This window comes from Macrobrachium rosenbergii, chromosome 27, assembly GCF_040412425.1.
Source record: "Macrobrachium rosenbergii isolate ZJJX-2024 chromosome 27, ASM4041242v1, whole genome shotgun sequence".
In the NCBI taxonomy this organism is placed as follows: Eukaryota; Metazoa; Arthropoda; class Malacostraca; order Decapoda; family Palaemonidae; genus Macrobrachium; species Macrobrachium rosenbergii.
In genome coordinates, this window is record NC_089767.1 from 13,507,650 (window position 1) to 13,529,581 (window position 21,932).

At 36.7% G+C, this 21,932-nt stretch overlaps 1 protein-coding gene across 4 annotated transcripts in view; it reads right to left on the bottom strand.

The window, feature by feature from the left end:
• LOC136853415 (uncharacterized) overlaps positions 1-21,932 on the bottom strand; it is a 439,436-nt gene that overhangs the window by 198,799 nt on the left and 218,705 nt on the right. The window lies entirely within an intron of this gene.

The window sequence follows — 21,932 nt, forward strand, 5'->3', positions numbered from 1 at the left end:
AAGGTTAAAAAAGGTATATAATTCGCAAGTGTTAGGAGGAAGGAGTCGGAGAGACCTAAAAAGCATTCATATTTCTCTCCTAGGGTAATCCGACTTTCTTATTGAAATAAGTTTTCAATCACCAGCAAAGACATGACGTTCGCGCAGACTGTAGAAGACTGAAACGGTTCCTTCTTAACAGTCATTTAACATGCAAATATCTCACTCCAATTTGTACATCAAATATCACATTACCTCTTCTCTACTCCAAAAGTACTTTTTACTGTTTTTAACACAAAATTTCTTTCTTCATATCGTACAGAACTGTCTGTCTAAACAGTAGTTGATTCTGATAGTGAATCAACTGTTCCACATTTATCAGTCCTTAAGTAATTACCTGCCTGTAGTTTTGAATTCAGAAATTAAAAAAAACGAACTACCGTCCCTTGTTTCCTTTCCTGATGGTTTCCCATTTCATTATCGCACATTCTTCATTATCTGTTTATTAATTATATCCCATTACTATTATTATCTGTACCGGCGCAAAGTTCAGTGGATCATACTTATATTCATATGTGACACTATCAATTCGAATGATATCTAATATTCTCGCATAAACACGCAGCTTCCCTCCTGTTTGTTCAGAAGGGTATCTACCCCAAGTACTTCATCTCCATCTGCTGCCCTCCAAAAGCCAACAATCACTTTCAAAGTAATGAAAAAAAAAAAACTCATCTCTGGCTCCGTAAATACACCCCTTTTACCATATTTGCACCGTCCCTTGTGGAACAAAAATCCTCTTCGCTATTCTTTCACCGTGATTTGCAAGTTTTCTCTATTATGCGCCTTCTATTCCCACCACAAATGTGTGATCTACTTTTCACATGTTACATATTTGTCGGTCGTCTCATTTGAAAATCTTCGATCCTTATTTCGTTTTTCCACGTTGACAGTTTCTTTACTTTCACTTTAGTGCAACTTCATCAAAGCTAAATTATTTACACAAATTGCGTCAATCTCTATCTAATGGTTGCATGACCCCTTTGCATTTCTTCTTCAGTTCGATCGAATGTATTTGATTTAAGGATATTCTCCATCATCTGCAACTTGCTAATGTATGCTCTTTCGAAAAGCTCATAAATTGTTGCCATTCAAAATATTTTCTCCGTCCTCATTTCCCCCCAAAACCATACCAGTATGCATATCAGATATATCAACATACTGCCTGCATTTTATAAAACATTATGCATTACTGTTTTTTACTTTGCTAATATGAGTAGACAGAACCACATCCACGAAAAATCATTCGTTTAAGGGATACATCCAAGTAACTACAATAAACAGAAAAGAAAACATAAAATGCAGAGGTTAATGCCAACATATAGAGGAAAATGATGAAACATGGAAAAAGGATTAAATAAAGGATTATGTCCGTGAAACGTCAAGCATATAAGGAAACAGAGCAACAGCCAGTGGTCGAAGGCATAAAGAAAAGGCAGCCATTTCACCTCCACGCAATCTTTTTCATGGCAGAAATGAAAGCAAAAGTGGGAGACACGACAGTTGCATTGAAGCACCGTCACCATCAGCACACAGCATCCACAAGTCTTAAAAAGGCCTCGAGATAAAGATCTGGGAGAGGGAGCGGAAGTGGATCATTTGGGGCACCAATGTCAGGCTGCAATGGCTTAATTGCACTCATTAGCGAATGTCAGGGCTAATTATTGTTACCACATCATTGCCCATGAGAAACTGAGATTGCTTTTGGCACTGCCACTGAGGATTCTGGTTATAAGGAATATCAGCGCCAATATTGTAGTGGTGATGTTTATTTTGTGCCCCGTGAGAATTAATGATTACTTTACCATATTCCAATATGAAGCATGAACCAACTGAGATTAAATGATATGCATACATTCTCTTCGCAGCGCAGCAATAAACAAACGTCTTCAGTCTTCCCTCACAAGCTCTAAAATGCATAAAATCATTCGTAAATTGTAACATACAACGGCTATTCAGCACTGAAACGATAGACAACCAGCAAAAGGCACAAACACCAATGATCTAGGGGGGCCACATCTTTGTCATGCTCAGAAATAGCCAGTCAGATGATCTTAAATGTGCTGAGTGCATCTGCCTGCTGACTCAACATGTGGTCTACCAAAATCAAGTATCAAAAATACGGCACAAAATGACTTGGCAGATCCCAAAACGCGGCCTTTCGCATGTGAATTGGATATTTATCGAGTTATTCATGCACGACACATTACTTGCCATCCGTGATGAGGCGTCTGTGGGTATCAAAAGTTCTCTCCTGCCCGCCAGCTGACCTTTCTTTCTAAACTCATTTACTTTTTACTCCTCTGTTTACTTGATGACGCCTCCGTAAGTAATTTGGTTGGCTAACATTATTGGAATTGACAATCATGAGAGACAGACAGACCAAGAGTCACGAACCAATCAGGGAATATAAGAAGCATAAAAGCACAAGCAGGAAGTACACTCGCCACAGGAAATGGATCAACAGAAAAACAAAAAACAAAGATAGCACGAAAAATAATTTCGCAGAAATCTATGAACGGAACAAAGCAATAACATAGGGGAGAACCTCTACTAAGAGAAAGGGGGGAAATAGCAAGAATTAAACAAAACGAATCGTCGTCGCTCATGTGGGCAGCAAAAGCAACGAAATTCTGAACCTAGATCTCATATGTTTTCAGTGGCAATTTTAAATCCGGCCCCTGATAAGGTACACGTCACTTGAATTAGAACCACCCAAGTAAGCAAATAACCCCTGCATCTTTATATAAGAGAGAGAGAGAGAGAGAGAGAGAGAGAGAGAGAGAGAGAGAGAGAGAGAGAGAGAGAGAGAGAGAGAGAGAGAGAGAGTCTAGACAGAAAACGTACGTAAAAATCTATCTATGCAAATCATCTCTCCAAATATAGATCACCTAAATCAGGTTCGACAGACCAAGGATTTAAGCCCAAGAACTCGACTCAATAAGGAACTCATAAATTTCCCTCTTCTCTTCGCTGTATCAATTTCTCCTTGATTTGTGTTATTTTCAAAAAGAGCTAATATGACTCTATGCTTTAAAAATCCCCAACTCCTCAAAAATTTTATCAACAAAGAAGAAAGAGAAAACAAAATCTGATCAAAAGTGTTTTTGAAAAATATAAATACTTGACTCTACCTGAAGAGGGACTACAAATATGTAAAGCATCTGAAAATGACTGTACATGGCAATTTATAGACAACTTGGAAAGTACCTTGAGCTTATAAAATGCTCTAAGGGAACCGTAGCCTTGACCTCGGAGACACTAACTTGCATATGCATGATTTGTTTGTATCTCTTGGTTTACAAGAGCTGTGTTATCCCTGAATCCTCTAGATAAACAGAAAGAAAAACGAAACGGACCTTTCAAGAACATAAAAGATTTTAAAATAAAAAGGAAATAAAATCATATGACAACTTTCTCAGTCATGAGTAAATAAAACATGCCTTATCCGCTCTGAGATATGAACTTAAACCGTAGTAGAGGTATAAAAGAAAAATCATGATATAACTTTCAAGAAATAAATGAGGAAAAGGTGATTGAATAAAAATGACAGTACTAGGTACTATAGAGTGAGTAATATATATAATCATATACATAAGGAATTCCATTAGAAGAGATACGAGGCGATATATAAGATTTCTACAATTCCAGAATTCCATTCGACAGACTTTACAAAACTCCCCATACATCTCATTCTATCTTTTTCTGATGTTCCGATTTACGATTTCCCCTCGTTCTCTCTCACTGTAGCCTCCAGAGTTGTCCCAAAACCACTTCTTTCCTTCTTCAGCAATATTTTGTGAGCTGCCAAGGCTGGCTCTCTCTCTCTCTCTCTCTCTCTCTCTCTCTCTCCTTAGTCGTGTCACGGAATTCCACCTTCGGCTTGAGCCAGGGACGTGTGTAGAACCCCAACCCTTGCCAAGCAGCCTAAAGGTCATTTCCATCACGCAGATAAGATTCATTATGGACCAGATTATGAATCAGAATATTGAGCCAGATCTTTCATTGCCCCAATCTCACGTGGGGTGAATCACATGCACTGAGCTCCTACAATAGACGCTATTGTTCTTATGACGTTTTTTTTCTTTACTTGTCTCTAACTTTATTATTTTTGCTGGATGAGAGAGACGGGGACGGGCGCTAGCATTTGTTTTTATCAATCAAACAAACTGTAATTAGTTTGTTTGTGAGGCGAAATACAGCGCAGATCAACTATAAGGATCATAACGATGAAGAGAAGATAAGATTGTCGACTCTGCGGTCAAGAGTTTCCTTCATTTCTTTGTTTCTGTTAGGTCCAGTTTACAAGATCATTTGTTTGTCTTTGGCGCACGATCTCATTCCTATTCGGTTGTTTGTCTTCTGCCGACAATGTTTTTTTATGTGATATTTTATCTATTTGTTCGTTTTCTCGTCTTTTATTAGACTGCTGCTGTGAGCTGTATGTCCTCCAGACAACAATTTGGTTCCAAGTAATCGTGATCACATTGAAGAAGAAGAAGAAGAAGAAGAAGAAGACGGGGAAGAATCGAATGGAAGACGAATCCTGAATGATTGCGGCGTGTCGCCTTGTTCTCCTTCCTTATCTGCTTGGCCTTTTGGTCCCGAGTGTTGAAGAGCCTCCGCCTCTCTGTGGGTGGGATCCCGTCGGCCACATCAAAGGTTCTAAAGAGAACATCGAAGCCGCCGCACGGGACGCAACCCCTGATTTTCTCTTCCGTGTTTATTTTATCTAGCCTAACCGCCCAGAAACATTAACCTTACGAAAACAATGACCTAATGAGTTCCATTTACAGTTTTCCATGGAAATTAATTACAGATTTATTAGCCATTTGTTTGGTTTATCTAAAAGATCTGTTTTGTGACCATCCATCCATTCTAATTGTGAATTCATCTTATTACCACAAAGTTATCGCGTTTCCTAATTTCTCATTCAAATTTAATGAGCTACATATGAATGATTATATCTTTTTTATAAATTAATTCATTTCAATGAATCAATAACAGGTTAACGCCCAAAAGACTCGTTTCTTTTTTTTGTATTATGAATCACATTCTATTACAAAACCTCTATATTTAATTATGAATTCGTGTTTGAATTCACTTTAAACAAACAACTGATCAAAAGTAAACAGCTAAATTTTTGTACCATTTACAGCGTTGGGTCACAGTTTCCAAAAACCGATTTACAGATGTCAACAGAATACAAGGTTTCTTGAACAGAGTTCTGGTCAAGAACCACGTGTAAAACAGTCGCAAAATCATGTTCAACAAACAAACTTTATTTGCTTTTGCCTTCAATTAACAGGCACGAGAGAGAGAGAGAGAGAGAGAGAGAGAGAGAGAGAGAGAGAGAGAGAGAGAGAGAGAACCGAAATAACCAACGGCCGGCCGTCGCCTAAATAACAGCAAATATGAAAATCACCCTAAGAACAAAGAAGTCAACATAATTAGGAAATTAATGTAAAAATTTAATAAAAATGAAGAAATTGAAAATATGAAACTAGTGAATACATACAGCACAGCACAACTAAGAGTGGTCCTAGTTATCGATTGCAGAGCTGACCAACCGAAAAATGAAGGTAAACTTCGTAAATAAAAATACATAAATGAATCTACATATAAAAAATAAATTATGAAATCAAAGCTGAAGATAACGAGAAAGCTTGAAATTAAATCAAATTAATCTAATGCATATAATCAAATTCATTTCTTCATTCACGAGTCCCAGAGGTCAACCCTACTCGCATAATCACCCTACCCATTACGGGGAACCTGCTGGTCTGGCGTGCACGGGCGGATAGAGAAAAGGCTATCTCATTACATTCGAATTAATCTGATTGCGTAGCAACTAACGAGGCACCTGCAACTCCTTGGGGTAACCCGATCGTCCCCACTGATACGACAACCTTGAGATTGATGTTTACGTTGAGGGGAGAACATGCCATATCTATCACTGTATTTTGATTAAACGTCCGGCAAACTGAAGAACATGTCAGCCAGATTTATTTCTTTATTAACAACCAATAACATACAACGAAACGAAACAAAAAACAGAGAGAGAGAGAGAGAGAGAGAGAGAGAGAGAGAGAGAGAGAGAGAGAGAGAGAGAGAGAGAGAGAGCCTCTACCTAGTTAAAACTTCGTTCTTGCAGGTTATTAGTTCAAACAATTTTAACAAAAGAATCCAAACCATTACGAAGGAGCATTCGGACCAAGCCAAGAATGTGTATATTAGCTCAAAAAATCTAAAAGACAATGAATGCAAAAATTTCGCAAGGTAGTAGATGGTTAGATCGAATTAAACTAGATGAGCGTGAGTGGCCTTAAAACCAGTTAAATGACCCTCTGCTGCTAATTAAAACCGGTTAAAACAAAATTCATTAGCAGGAGGCAGTATATATTTCTGTATTTATCAACAAACTTGGCGACAACGACCTGGCCAGGAGACATTACACAAAAGAATTCATGAATATTTCGCATGGCCTCGATCAAAACACTTAACCTCAAAATCAAAAGACTCTTCACATAGTTCTCTCATGCTCCCGTTCATCTGAGAGAATTCAGATAGCTTTTCACAATTCGTAATAGTTTCAAAAACAAATATTCTTTAGTTAAAGAGCACAATATCATCTCAATTTTTTCCTGGACCGCATATGCACTGGTTTCCAACATAAAGATAGAAGGAGGAAAAATGATTTTATTGCAAATACAGTAAGTGTTAAAACTTACGATCAGTAAAAAATTAATGGCAGACAAGAATCAAGGATAATTATATATGAAAGAGAAACCTATTGGAAAGTTAAATAGTAAAGGAGTATAGAAAATGAAACAAATAAAAAAGCCTCCTACGGGATACGTATACAGGAAGCATAAGCAGTATAAAGAGTCATGACCTAAGCAAATTAACTTGACTAACACTCCGTTATAATTTGTATAAAAGCAAATTATTAACTTTAAAACTGGAGGACAGCTGTTGACCGACATCGGTGAGTGCACTTTAAATCTTCCCAATATTTTCTACAGCTCTAGTACCTAACTCGAGCAACTGCACAAACGAGAATGGCTTTTTGGAGTCAAAATAACAGAATTTTAAAAAATGTTAATTTTGGAATGAATAAGTTGGACGCCATTGCCTTCCAAAAATTTCTCATCAAGCTGCAGTATTTTAGCTTACAATCACACACCACCTTTCTCATCTTTTTAAAATCCTTCGTAAACCAGATATGGTAAAGGTGTTATACAATCGCATTGACAGAACACACACTGGCATATGTAACACATAATACAGCACATTCATCAACAAACATTTCTCCCACTCTATTTTATTTAAACCAATAAGCCATCTTCCAAACTAAGAAAACTGCACACGAAATGAATCGCTAAACATGAAGTTAACTCGTAGCTTTATTAGCGAAATGGACTATACAACGACCCCTTACCACTTTCTTGCCTCATAAAACACCAGACACCGCAAAAGCCGCATCACTTCAATCAAATTACACAGTGCAATCATGGGTCAAATTACTGTGCGTTATACAAGATAACGTCAAATCAACACACTCTTGTAATCATACTTGTTATTGTTTGTAAATATGAACACAAAAAATAAAAAAAGTTTGAAGGTTAAAACGAATTCCACGATAAATTAAAGGAATGGGATAGCAAAAGTACGCATGGATCTCTTTACAGATGCATAAAAACGCTCTTCCTAAATACATTCCGTCGCCAGTGCCGGATGACTTAAAAGGGAAAAGGGAATTGATTATCCTCTTTCCTGAAGCCTTGGCTTCGATAGACAGAACCAATCGCATACTAAAATTGGAAATATTAGCTCGAAGCTAACAAAGGTGAAAGTGGAAGCAAGTAAAACAGAAAAGAATGGAGTAAACCCATGAGTTCTTCCATTTAACTATTCAAGACCTACGTTGCTTTTGGGTAACTGCACAAGGGCCTCTGCTTGGTTGGACTCGATCTATCATTTCATAATATCAAACGAAGTATTTTAAAATCTTAAGTTCATTTCACTCTCAAGAACCTTCGTGAACTCAAATTTGTAACACCTCCATTCCTACAGATAAGGCTCTAATAAACCAGAAACCACATGAATGCCGATGTTTTAATGTACCAAGGGCCAAAGTCGTTTTCATATATATATATATATATATATATATATATATATATATATATATATATATATATATATATATATATATATATATATATATATATATATATATATATATATATATATATATATATATATATATATACACACATATATATGCATACATACAGTACATACATACATACATACATATATGTGTTTGTGTGTATGTGTATAGCAAAACGACTTTGGCCCTTGGTACATTAAAACATCGGCATTCATGTGGTTCCTGGTTTCTTATAACTTTGTTTATAGGAATAGGGGTGTTATAAATTTTCATAATGAATTATGTCATCCCGTTTGATGGTATACATTTTGACAGAACACTGAACACATGTCTACTTTTCCCTCTTGTTCTCTCTTTCTCTCCCTCCATCCTACCTGCAACCCACGAAAGTCAACTAACAACTAGAAACATAATCCACAGCGCAGTCAGCAGAGACACACTGGATTTTATGAAACGAGCCCGTCTGTACTTCGTCCGGTTAGGGATCGAACAAGGGTCGTCCAGTTGTGAGCTAGACGCGCTACCTTCCGAGCTACGGACCAGTGTGTGTGTGTGTGTGTGTGTGTGTGTGTGTGTGTGTGTGTGTGTGTGTGTGTGTACTTTCGGTTCCAACAATCAAAGCTCCACGCATTCCAAAAAAATAGAAACCTTTTAGAATTTCCCCTCAAGCGTCTCTTGCACAGAAATTAAGCTCCAAGACATTTAATCCAGAGACGCAGTCGAAGAATGCTGCGAAGATAATGACTCAATGGCCTCGAGTCAGGTCCGCTCTTTCAAGGACGACAATCCCGCCACCAAGGTCAACCTCAGAGTAAAATCGTAAGGCGAGATTAGTACTCGCTACGAGGCAAGATTTTGCTATTATTGTCAGTTAAATTTCACGCGAACAAATTTGTTGCTTCAAAGAACCTTTAATCTGATCTCCTGTCTGTTTGCTGAAGGATGGGTTTTCACTCCTGGAATTAACCCAAATCCGATTAAAGGAAGATAATGCTCTTTTGGATAAGCGTAAGCAACCAAAACATATATTCAATACATAAAAGCGCCTTATAATATTCATGCTCTTATATACAAAGAGATACATAAAAATTCGTATATGTACATCTAGCCACACACATACATACATAAATACACACATATATAAATGCATACTGAAAGATATGCAGTTATATTACTCTTATGCGTAGAAATACTGTATACGTTAGATTTCCCAACAGAAAATTGAAAAATTAGCATCATAATGGTAAATACATAGACAAGGATTCGAGTATATAAAAACAAAGTCTGAATCTATTAAACAACGGTAACTTTTCCCCTTAAAAAAAAAAAAAAAAATGGCTCGGAAAACACATGAACACAGTATCTGCGGATCAGGGTCCGTCCAATTTGTGCCACTTGGATGATGAGGAGGCAAGGGCGCATATTGTAACAACTTCCTAGTACTTAAAATGAGAAAGAGAAGCTGTTCTTCTTTAAAGGAAGAAGTTTCAAGTGAGATGCTGGTACATATGAAATACTGTGTTTTTTTTTTTATTAAACTCTATCAAGTAGAACTGGAAAAGGAAGAGGTATCCCATGGAATAGATGCAGTAACTCATATAACATCCTCTGACATCTATGAACAAAATACTGATCAACGTGACAGTAACATACATCATGGAAAAGTCTGAAGGAATACTGAAAAGAGAACCTGAAGTCATCCAATAATCATTAAAGTGTACTTTGTTTCAGAGGCGCTGCTCAGACTTGTACAAACGTCTTAGAAATGACTAAGAATCCCCAAGTATTTCTGACGCCCGTTTCCGAAGGAAAGGAGTCAGATCTGTGGTGAGAACAGCACGCAGCATATGAATGATGGCATCTTCTGAGGGTCAGTCATAGAGAGGAGGCGATGGATAGGTAAGGTACCCGGACCACGAAAAACACGAACTGCAACAGGGCTATGGCCATAGGAAGGCACTCTGAGTTACAGTAAAAATACCAATTAAGAGATACAACTAGAATTAGTTGTGAGAGGGAAAGATCAGCGTCTCCGCATGAAGCTCTATCACAGGGGACTAACTCTTGTTATAAAATATCTTAAAAATTAGTGGTAAAAAAAAAATAAGATTTTCGAAAACTCATATGAGTGGATTGTAAGTGATTAACTAATTTTTTCTATGATGATTAAAGCAAGAATCCCCCTTTTTTTTTTAATAATAATAACTCAGCAATAGCGTATACCTTTGTGGTAGGGCACGGACTCTTGATTACACTTTATATATTTTTATGTACTAACTGACATTTCTGAGCGATAGATTATTTCGTCAAAAATACCTTCCCTTCGGCTTTTTTTTCTGTTCAAACTCGTTACAACAGGGAAATTTTGGATCGCTAATCACGAATATGTTTTCAAAGACGCAACATTCTGCAATTTGGTATTCTGAAGAGTTTATGAATGCAGAGTAATGAAATGTAGATGGTAATAATGCAGAGTGGAAGAGCTACATGCAAATTTGAGGATTATTGCGGTAGTAAGTGCTGAGAATGTGGGGAAGGCCATCCAAATGTTGGAGAATGCAAAATCTCTACAGTTGATGGCGTTACTTTACAAGTGGTGTTCACTTATTAAAGGAACTGACTGAAATTGCTAACACTTAAGTTTCTCCTGTCGACACTGAGGAATGAAGTATGCAAATCAAGCAGAAAAACTGAAAAAATTATTTATTAAGATGAGAACGGTGAAAGGTTCCAGAGCAAGATCATCAGTCACTACCTTTCAGAGGCAGGAGACGAAACCTGGCTCTGAATCATAGCTTACTTTTACCTACGAGCTAATACATATATTGTACAATATATGTCACACACATCAACCATAAGTTTATTTTCATATTTTCAACGGGAATACGAATTTTCCAACACAGTTAGCCCTTAAATGAGGAAAAAATAAAAACAAATATTTTTCATTTAGAGTCAACACGCGTGACCTGTAACTTCTTAAAACTAAACCACACCCTTAATATCGTGTCTAGGTAAAAAGAAAAAATACACACACACATATGTATAAATACATAAAATCGGTGTCTGGTCGGTATTACTCTATTCCACTTTCCAACAGGACCTCCCAGGCCCAAGAACAGTAAGATAATTTAAACGAAAATATCCGCATTCCTTCCGGTCGTAGCTTTATTCCTGTGGCTTCTGACGTTGTTCAGGTTGCCTGGGAGAGTCTTCTCTCCGACGACGACGAGAATAAGATAATGATGCTGTCTATGAAACATTTATCATCTCCAGTCATTATTTCATCATATGAATTACAGATGGCCTTTGTTTTCATTTCTGCAGGTTGAAGAGGTACAAGGAGACATCCATATATTCATACTGGCACGCTAACACACGGATACAGAGATTTATGCACATGTTTACAGGACAGACATACACGAATTGTAACACGAAAGTAAACAGGAGAAATATATTTTAACAATTAAAGTATCAAATTTTACTCAGAGGGAAAGCTTTCACCACACCGGCTGTTTAGAGAGAGAGAGAGAAAGAGAGAGAGAGTGTATTTCAAGTTCTCTTTTTTAAAGAATGCCAAATGTACAATCCCGCATTTTTTTAACACGAAATCCCCTGCATATTATCACTAAGGAGGTTCACTGGCAGCATGCGCCACCTTTCTGTCTCTCTTCATACTATCATATGGTTGCTATACAGGTTCACTAAATATATTAGCTATCTCTCTCTCTCTCTCTCTCTCCAGCAAGTTCTTCAGTTCGGCGTCTTCGACCAGAAGGCTAATAATCCGCCCCTCTGAAGAATCCTTAGTAAGGATCATCAGGAAAGACGATTGTCGTTGTGGGCGGTCGCCCTGTTGCTGGTGTTGTTGATGTTGGGTTATCTCATAAAATATCCGCTGGTAAATAAGACTCAGATCCTCTCCCGATAACCTGTTCCCATTCAGCCATTTATACATCGGGATTTGCCAACACCTAAGAACCCGGGATGGATGATGGTTACATAAATTCTCTCTCTCTCTCTCTCTCTCTCTCTCTCTCTCTCTCTCTCTCTCTCTCTCATGATAAACATTTTATAGCTTTAACGTTTGAATCTGCTTTTAATTCCTTTAGAACTTATTTGTTCCGAAATTATTGCTTACTTTTATGGCGACAATATTTCAAAGTATTGTGAAAACGTTTTAAAGCATTTTCGTATCAAATCAACTTTAATAATAAAAGATCTGGCCAATGGAATTTCAATCTTTCTATCTTTTTCAAATCTAAATAGTTACTTTCACATAAGCGGCTTTTGACTATTTCTCGCAGTAAAAGAATATTCGACATAAATATAACAACAATCAATGTATGTAAGAATGCAAAAGAACATCCTTTAAAATCGAAGAGACTCAGCCCTTGTAATTTGTCATTCTCTCTCTTTTGCCAAAATTTGGGCTTTTGTCAATGGTTCCGTTTTCGCTTATTGCTAAAATAACTTTTCAATAGACGGGAATTTGGCTATTTGCAGAAGTATGTCCCACATATATTTTTTTCTTGTTTCCAGCAAGCCTGTACTAAATAAGGGCAACAGATTGCCCAGCTAATCAAAGGCTACATGAGAGAACTGGTTTTACTCATACACACACACACACACACACATATATATATATATATATATATATATATATATATATATATATATATATATATATATATATATATATATATATAGATATATACATATACATATACAAAACGAGTGAGATACTGCGGTATGGTACTGAAAAGATGGGCAAGTTATATGGAGATGAAGGAAAGTTCAAAAGGAATGGGTGAGAGGAGTAATTACTCCGTGACGTAACGCTAAAAGTAACAGAGGAGACTGGACAACTATAGGTGGAAAATTTTGCTTAGTTCACCAGGAAAGGTCCAGAGTAGGACTCTGACTGAGGGGGTAAGACAGGTAACAGGAGTTTGGTAGGGGAAAAACAGTACGAGTTTAGCCACGGAAGAGGATGTGTGGATCAAGCGTTGGTCATGGAACACTTAAGTGAGAAGTTTGAAAGTAAAGGGAATATGCTGTATGTAGCATAAAGGGACCTACAGAGAGCTTTTGAAAGAACACAAGTGTTACGAACTTACCGAACAGCTACTATGGTAGGGATGGGGTGGTTTCGCTTCTAAGTACAGATCTTGAATTCGACAGGAATATGTAGCCTACTGCAGTCAAAATCAACTTATAACTCTCTTACTGAATAGAAAAATCGACTATTTAGGCCTGCATCTAACCCAAAAAGCATGGGTTTGAATAATGGCAGTGGCAATTGCACTTATCAGTTATTATTCCCTTTGGGTGTAAGTTATTCCCAACGTAAAATGAATTCAACATTAGGAGTACTTGAGACTTTATAAATAAACATATATTTGCACACACATGCACACACACACATATATACATATACACATACACACAAATATATATGTATATATATACATATATATTAATATGTGTGTGTATGTATATATATAAATTCCTTAAAATTACCCATACCGCTATGAAGGGTTCGAGAGCACCCCGAAATCCCTTACAAGGACCTAAATGGCTCTGAGGGTCGACAGCTAAACAGCCAGGTGAGTGATTAACGGCCGACAGGCTCCCCAAGCAAAAGAACGTCTCTCAAGTGTTTGCTTCCATCTTAATTGGACGTTGCGGTGTATCTTCGAATGACTTGACCCCACAACCATGACCTCCACACTTGTAAAGAACCAAGTTAATGAGGATCCACACATATGTGAAACAAACTGAGAGAGAGAGAGAGAGAGAGAGAGAGAGAGAGAGAGAGAGAGAGAGAGAGAGAGAGAGAGAGAGAGAGAGAGAATCATAACCAAAGGAGGCAGAAATCAGCTGAAGGATTGAATTTCGTAAAATGGCGACACAATACTTAAGCCATGAACACGATAATCGAGGTTTAATTATTATTTTTATTTCCCTATTAATATGCAGTTTTATTTTCCTTCGCAAAATACTGAGCGTATGACGCTGATGAACGTAGGGAATATATATAAATTATAGAGGCTTGATTCAACTTCATTTACACTTTCCAGTCTGCCCACTTTAGACTAAATACAATCTCCTTACATTTCAATCGTTCTCAATTTTTTCTCAGTGTCATCATTCTGAGTTACAGTAAACTGCCAAAAATATAATCAGTACATACTTGGCGATTAATGAAAAATGATTCTCTAAACATCCATAACACTGGAAAATCCAGAGATGCACATTTATTTTTCATGTTGAATGAACAATACTAGCGGCTTCTCAAGGGTTTTAAAAGCTGCTAGGAAAGGTAAACAAAGTAACAAAATCTACACAAGATGCCCATGGACTGCACTGCGCACCTGAGCCACCTTGCTACACTTGAAAGGACATGACTGGAATTTTTCGTGTATTTGACTCTTTTGGACCCTACTGTGGCCCCACCCTTTCTGGGATGGCAAAAAGGGACTGCAGCATTTTACGTATTCTGGGGAGTTATAATTAGAGCTACAAAACGATTTTTACTGCTCTTTAGGAAAAAGTTCCATTTTGAGGCCACAGAAATGTTAAAACGGTTTTATGTTACAATTAAAGTGTCGGGTTTCTTACTTCTCAAATAGTTTTCTGCAGCTGAAGAAAATAATAGCAGGTTATTCACTTACAATGGCCTATATATATATATATATATACATCTTCCCTTACATTATAGCTACCTACGTATTATTATCATTTTTTTTGCATCAAAAATAGAGATCCTTTGTAGCTGCAATAAAAAAGCACGATGAATTTGATACTCATGAAAATGATACATCTCTCAACAATCCAAAGAACACAAACGATACTCAAGAGAAACAAATTGTGAGTGCACATTCACGTCCATGAAAAACTGCTCTGATGATGCCCCAAAAACCATTTACCTTCTGCATTTATCGTAAGTTGCAAGGATCTGCTAGGAAAATAATGTCAAGTGTGTCTTATAAATAACTTCCCTTCCATGAATTTATCTGCATTTACCTCAAAAGTATTTTAGAAAATATATCCTGATTTTACTGTTACCTGAGCAAATATTCTGCCCCAATGCATGTTTTGTTTCAAAAAGTGCGAAAAAGTTATGAGTATAAAAACATTAACAGGTCTGACATATCATAAATTTCAAACATATCTAATCCCTCCTTTTTCATTTCTGTCAAGAAATGCTTATCATAAATCTCTCTCTCTCTCTCTCTCTCTCTCTCTCTCTCTCTCTGTGGGATAGTGAACTGGCGGTAATATCGACTAACCGCACGTCTCTCCTGAAAGTGGGTTCCAATTTCTCCTTTGCTTTCGTTTTCATCTTTCCACCTGCCTACCCAGCAATCACATCTTGAAACACAGTCTTTACATTACATCCCCGTTCGCATACCAATGCTAGGAAATGTACTGCCCAGATGTTTGCATCTTTATAAAGTGATTTTCACCGTCAAAAATAAATGTTCACGTAGTAAAAATCCAGGTATGCAAATAAGTGGGTAACGTGTTTGTGGAGTATATATCGAGGATGCAAAAGAAACACATACAAAACATCGAAAACAAAGATAAGACGACAAAAGTAAAGGAACACATAATAAAAGACAAAATACCTAAAGCAAAGACAATGCATGAAAAACCAAGAAAAGGCAACGGCCCGTTAAGTAAGATTAGCAAATATGAAAATATGGTTTACAGTGAACCAAGATGGCCTTGTTCAAAGGACAAAGACTGCAAAGAGATAGGTTAGTAGTTAAAAGCGTTCATCCATCGAAGACGATGGGAAGGAGGAGGAGAGGAAGACTTAGAAAGTGCTGGAGTGACAGGATTACCGAAGCACTGGAACGCTGCTGCCTTAATATTCAGGAAGCACAAGAGCATGTGCAAGAGGTAAGAATGGATAAGTATACGTAAGGGGATTGCTGATGGCGGAGATTCTGCATTGCGTCGACCCTTGGTTCAGTGGATAAAGGATCCATGCTGGAGTGATTGCTGTTTTGTTCTGTGTGTGTATACAATATATATGTATGTATGTATATATATAATACATATATATACATGTACATATACATATATATATATATATATATATATATATATATATATATATATATATATATATATATATATATATATGTTTATGTATACACACATATATATTTAGTGTGTCTGTGTATGTATATATTTATGTAAAATAAAATTACCTTGAAGTTTGCAAATTTCATGCTGTAGTCTTGTTCAATTAAATCAAGTTTCCATGACTCCACGGCAAAGAGTACAAAATATTTCCTTTATCGCTACATATCCTTTACTTTATCAAATCAACAATATGGGTGCCAGAACTTTCCAAGAACTCACCGCTGCTATTCTAATTATCTAACGTTAACAAACAATCATATACAACAAGTATACGGGCAACAGTGCATGGCTGGTAAATAGCTGTCTAACAACTGCCAAATGTACCTCTGTACCCATACTGATCATTATGCATCTGTGTAAAAGCCAGTTGGTGCTTTTGCCTTTTTCGATTCCTTTTTCAGAGCCTTCAGAGGAATTTTCTCTGTTTATTTGGAGTTGGTCCATCGGCCTTGCTAAAAGACATTAGTCATGCTTTCCTGGTGCATGAGAGACATGCCCTCCCTCACGTATGTACATCGGGATGCAGGCGAGGTACTCTGTTCTCTGGCGGTCTCTCTTGAACCACACTTGAGACAGGTAATCACTGAAAATCATACGCACGCACACACACACACAATATATATATATATATATATATATATATATATATATATATATATATATATATATATATATATATATATATATATATATATATATATAGTATATATAATATAATTATATATAATATATTTTTCTACTTAGGATTGAAAATTATATAAAGAGTTACATTTTAAACTTAGTTCATGTTATAAAAATGTATTTTCAGTGATACATATATATATATATATATATATATATATATATATATATATATATATATATATATATATATATATATATATATATATATATGTGTGTGTGTGTGTGTGTGTGTGTGTGTGTGTGTGTGTGTGTGTGTGTGTGTGTGTGTGTGTAGTACTGAAAATACATTTTTGTGACATGACCTACGTCTAAATGAAGCTCTTTATATAATTTTCAATCCTAAGTAAAAAATATGTTTAGAATTAAGTAACAAATACCCGCACGTACGCGGGCACGCGCGCACACACACACATGTATAAATTAATTCTAAACATATTTCTGAATACATACGCTAAAAGTCTGGTTAACTTTTCTAAATAGCGCACCAATTCAAATTATATTTATAAATGTATAATTTACAATAACTCCAAATAAACTGCAGATCATCGAACATAAGTCTACATCTGATTTTTTTTATTCAGTAATGAAATTTCCAGTTAAATAGTAAAAGATAAATATTCTACTTTTGTTTAATAAAATATAGGTCTGTGAAGAATAGATGACTCATTTCTTTTCAAAAGATTACAACTGTCAACCTCCTTAGCTCACTTTTTTGCTTCTATTCCTCATTATCGCATTCCATTACTAACAATAATAAAGTAATTATAATAAGCTATATTAAGAAAAATCTATATAGAAAAGTATAATCCGTAAATCGAATTTTTCAAAACCGAGAAAAGACTAAGCCCTCCTTTGAATGTCACAAATCGCCTTCATGAAACTCTGATGAGGTATTCTTGGGTGTAAAAGAATGAGTCGCTTGTTTGCTTGGCCAAACATGAGACACTTTTTTTTTTTCAGAGGACAGACCCACCGGAGAGAGGGGTACCTTAGTGTGTTTGCTTGCTTGCTATTGCTTGTGATAACTGACAAAGGCTTTTTTGTTTGCTCATGTGAGTTGCTCTTTCCTGATTGTACTTCAGGAGATCACTTTTAAATCCTCTTTCTTGCTTGGAAAATGTTCTTCCCTCCGCAAAGAAAAATGTTCTTCCGCACACACAGAGACTTAATCTCATGTCTGCAAAAATGCTATTGGCAAAGAGAGAGAGAGAGAGAGAGAGAGAGAGAGAGAGAGAGAGAGAGAGAGAGAGAGAGAGAGAGAGAGAGAGAGCATGTATTTCTGGTCTTTGACCTCTCAGTTCCCTGATGGTTCGAGGAAAAAAAATCAGGCTAAAAGCATTATCATTAATGAAATTCTAAAAGCATCTTTTCATACGCTCTTCATATTTTTTAGTTATTCATGGGCAGCCGTAGAGTTTAACATCCTTTGGTTCAAGAGCTATTTAGGCAAAACGGCAGCAGACTCTACTCACATGGAGGGTATTTCACGAGTATCTGGTTCATTTGAGACACCTTTGTTCCTTATTGGACGGGTCGATATCGTACTCGACTAGCACTCTGCTAGACCGGCGTTCGATTCTCCGGCCGGCCAATGAAGAATTAGAGGAATTTATTGCTGGTGATAGAAATTCATTTTTCGGTATAATGTGGTTCGGATTCCACAATAAGCTAAAGGTCCCGTTGCTAGGTAACCAATTGGTTCTTAGCCACGTAAAATAAGTCTAATCCTTCGGGCCAGCCCTAGGAGAGCTGTTAATCAGCTCAGTGGTCTGGTTAAACTAAGGCATACTTAACTTTTTTTCCGACGAAGAAAATATAAACAACACTTTTCAAGTCCAGGACTAAGGTTTTCGTAACAATAAAACTTACTCCATTAGTTACCAGCTGTTTGACGACCACCATACGTCTGAACGATCCTCGGAAGTCATTAGGAAAATAATATCTATTCGACTGATTAAAAAATACCTACAAATATATAAATCTGGTGAAAAATCTAAGCTACCAGCAGAGTAAAGAACATACACTGATTAATCCAAAAACTACATGCTACCAACAGCCGATTCTACATATCTAACAACAAATTTCAAACGAAAAGAATTCATGCGATAACTTCATATAACAGGGTTGACCAACAACACAGGACTCTATTGTGCAATTCATCAAACCTGTTTTTAAACAGAAGGGTTAACAGTCGTTCACCAGACTTCGCCTGATGTCTCATTCTCTTAAAGTCGAGTCTGGGAGATGGAGCAGAATCCCACCAGAAAGACGATTATGTTCATGTGGTACTATTGAAGTGCAAAACGAAAAACATGTGATGCTAAAATGTAATCTAGCAGCTCATTTAAGAAATAGATATCATATGCTAACCTTTACAAGTTTGACTGAATTACTGGAGAGTGATAAATGCGCGGAAGTATGTGATTATATTTACAATGTTTTGAAATTGTATATGTAGATAATAGCATAGAAGGGCTCTGTTTGTTTATTTATTATAGAAAGAGTAATTTATGTTTGGGTTTTCTTTTTGGACTGCAGAGTATGCAGTTATATAAGATCGGTACAGTTTTGTATAAGTTTATGTATACTGTATATTTTTGATAACTGTAAAAATATTGTATGTTCTTTGCAGTCAATAAAAATCTAAATCTAAATCTAATAGGTAGCCTTAAAAGCTTGGATTCACAGCAGAACATTTGGAAATAAACCAGAACAAAAACTCATCAACAGAATTTGCGAAGCTAAAAAGCGATTGAAGAGAATGATAAAACACAATAATTTAAAATAAGACATAAAAGAATAGCGATAAAATATATGGAAATTTAAATAGAACGCACGTGGCTTACAAAATTAAGCAAGTTAACGACTGCAGACCTAGCAGTGAATTTATTACAGCTATGAGTAGCATGCACGGGTCTACTAATAAATATCGAACAGAGAGCTCCACGCATAAGGAGATTAATATAAAATATTGACACAAACAGCAAGAACTAAAAATACAATATATTCCGCTAATATTATTATAACCCTATGGTCGAAATATCCACACCTTTCAGAAGAAAATAAACACATGTATATAGTGTCCAGCAAAACAATAAGACATCTAACATAAGGATTCAGTAGGCCCACACCACTAATAGCTCAAACAAATAAAGCAGCTAAGTACGACACCACAGGAGGTTATCCCGTGAACAGAGTAGCTGCCAATACGGCCTTGGGTAGGGGGGTACGTCTGTCATATCCAAGTAATCCAGCCCTTCTGAAAGATAGGCCGATAACAGACAGGTTGGAATGAGAGCTTTCAAATCCTCCCGTCTAAACCGTTAGGATTCGCCGATTCCGCTGGTATGTGGCCCCAATTTTCCCAAGGGTGCATTGGTCTCATGATTTCGTCTCTTTTCATGCGGAATCATTAACGTTTCCATTTAGGTTTCCGATTCGACTTCTTACACATCGTATACAATGTCATAAGTAAGGAAAGTAATACATGCATGGAGCGCACATTAGCTGGGGATCCAAGCAGGATAGCCCTTTATTTGCAAACACAAGTCGGCAATAGTCTTCTGGTAACTCTCAGAACAATTCAATTCTATGCCCAGAGTCAATGCGTTGAAAATATATATTTTTTACATTCAAGTAAACATGGTTTTAAAGAGATGCTTGCTTTCAGGTGAAGAGAATAAAAAGGGGTAGAAGAGTTTTCGTGGTATCAAACTTCTTAAAACTGAATCCGAACAGAGAGTAAATTCTTAAGTTCTCCGCATTTGGTCTTTAAAAACGCACACATTATTAGTATCGTTTCTTAACAGTGGAAAGACGATTACATCTGTTATTTTCCTCTGATAAGACCGAAGTTCTGATTTTATTACCTCACTCACCTCTAATCCGATGAAATTATGCACGGTACGTTACGGTATCCAAGAAGTAATTTCAATGATGCATTAAACAATAATTTTACCACGCCATGAAATTAGAAACTCTAACATATAAAGGAATAAACCAATAATCTTCCTTTCTTCAGATAAAAATAGACCACTAGAAGGTGAAAAAACTATTAAAGCGAAAGTCGGCTCAAACTGTGATAACTACCACTTTTCTAAATTCAGCACTTGAAAATGAAGGAAAAAAAAACATATATAATTACTCAGCAAACTACAAAATACGTCATCGTACCCCAATGTATAAAGAAAGGGGCACATTGAGGGAAAATTTTTTTTCAGAAGTGCAAATGGATCCCACATAAGCATAAAATGTACATTATTTCTAGAACTCTACTTTCACCTGAATACCTGCAAGAAATAGCACGTTTTCACAAACCACCCAAGAAAATAAAACAGCCTAATCAATCGGCATCCTGCCCTGCACACCTAGGCAAAAAGGCAATTGCAAGCAATCGATGAGAAAGATAAGAGGGAAACGGAATGGGCAGACTAGTCTTATCTCCCTCCGCGAGACAGGAATCGTCGTTGAGTGGCCCCAAACCATAGAGAAACCGGGGTAATTTGGCCAGGAATTAATCCAGCCCACCGTAAAGCCACACCTGCACTCCTGGAGAGATCAAGTCTCTCTGCTACGGAGAAACTGGTCACGACTTTCAGCCTGGCTATTTTTTTTATAGTCTACCCCCACGGCGCTTCCCTCAAAGAAAATGGAGTGTAAACAGCGGTTTATTTCTCAACATTAGCACACTCGCTAAATAGGACTGACAGTAAGTTTGTAAATGTTTTCACGCACATTAAAATCATACCCTTATCTACGAAATTTTTATTACAAAAGCAATAGGCGCTGTAAACAATTTTATTTACACGAGAGTTTCTTGTTGCGTATGGAACTTCCAAGGCTTTTAACTGAATGTTGATACAGCTCACAAAATGCTAAA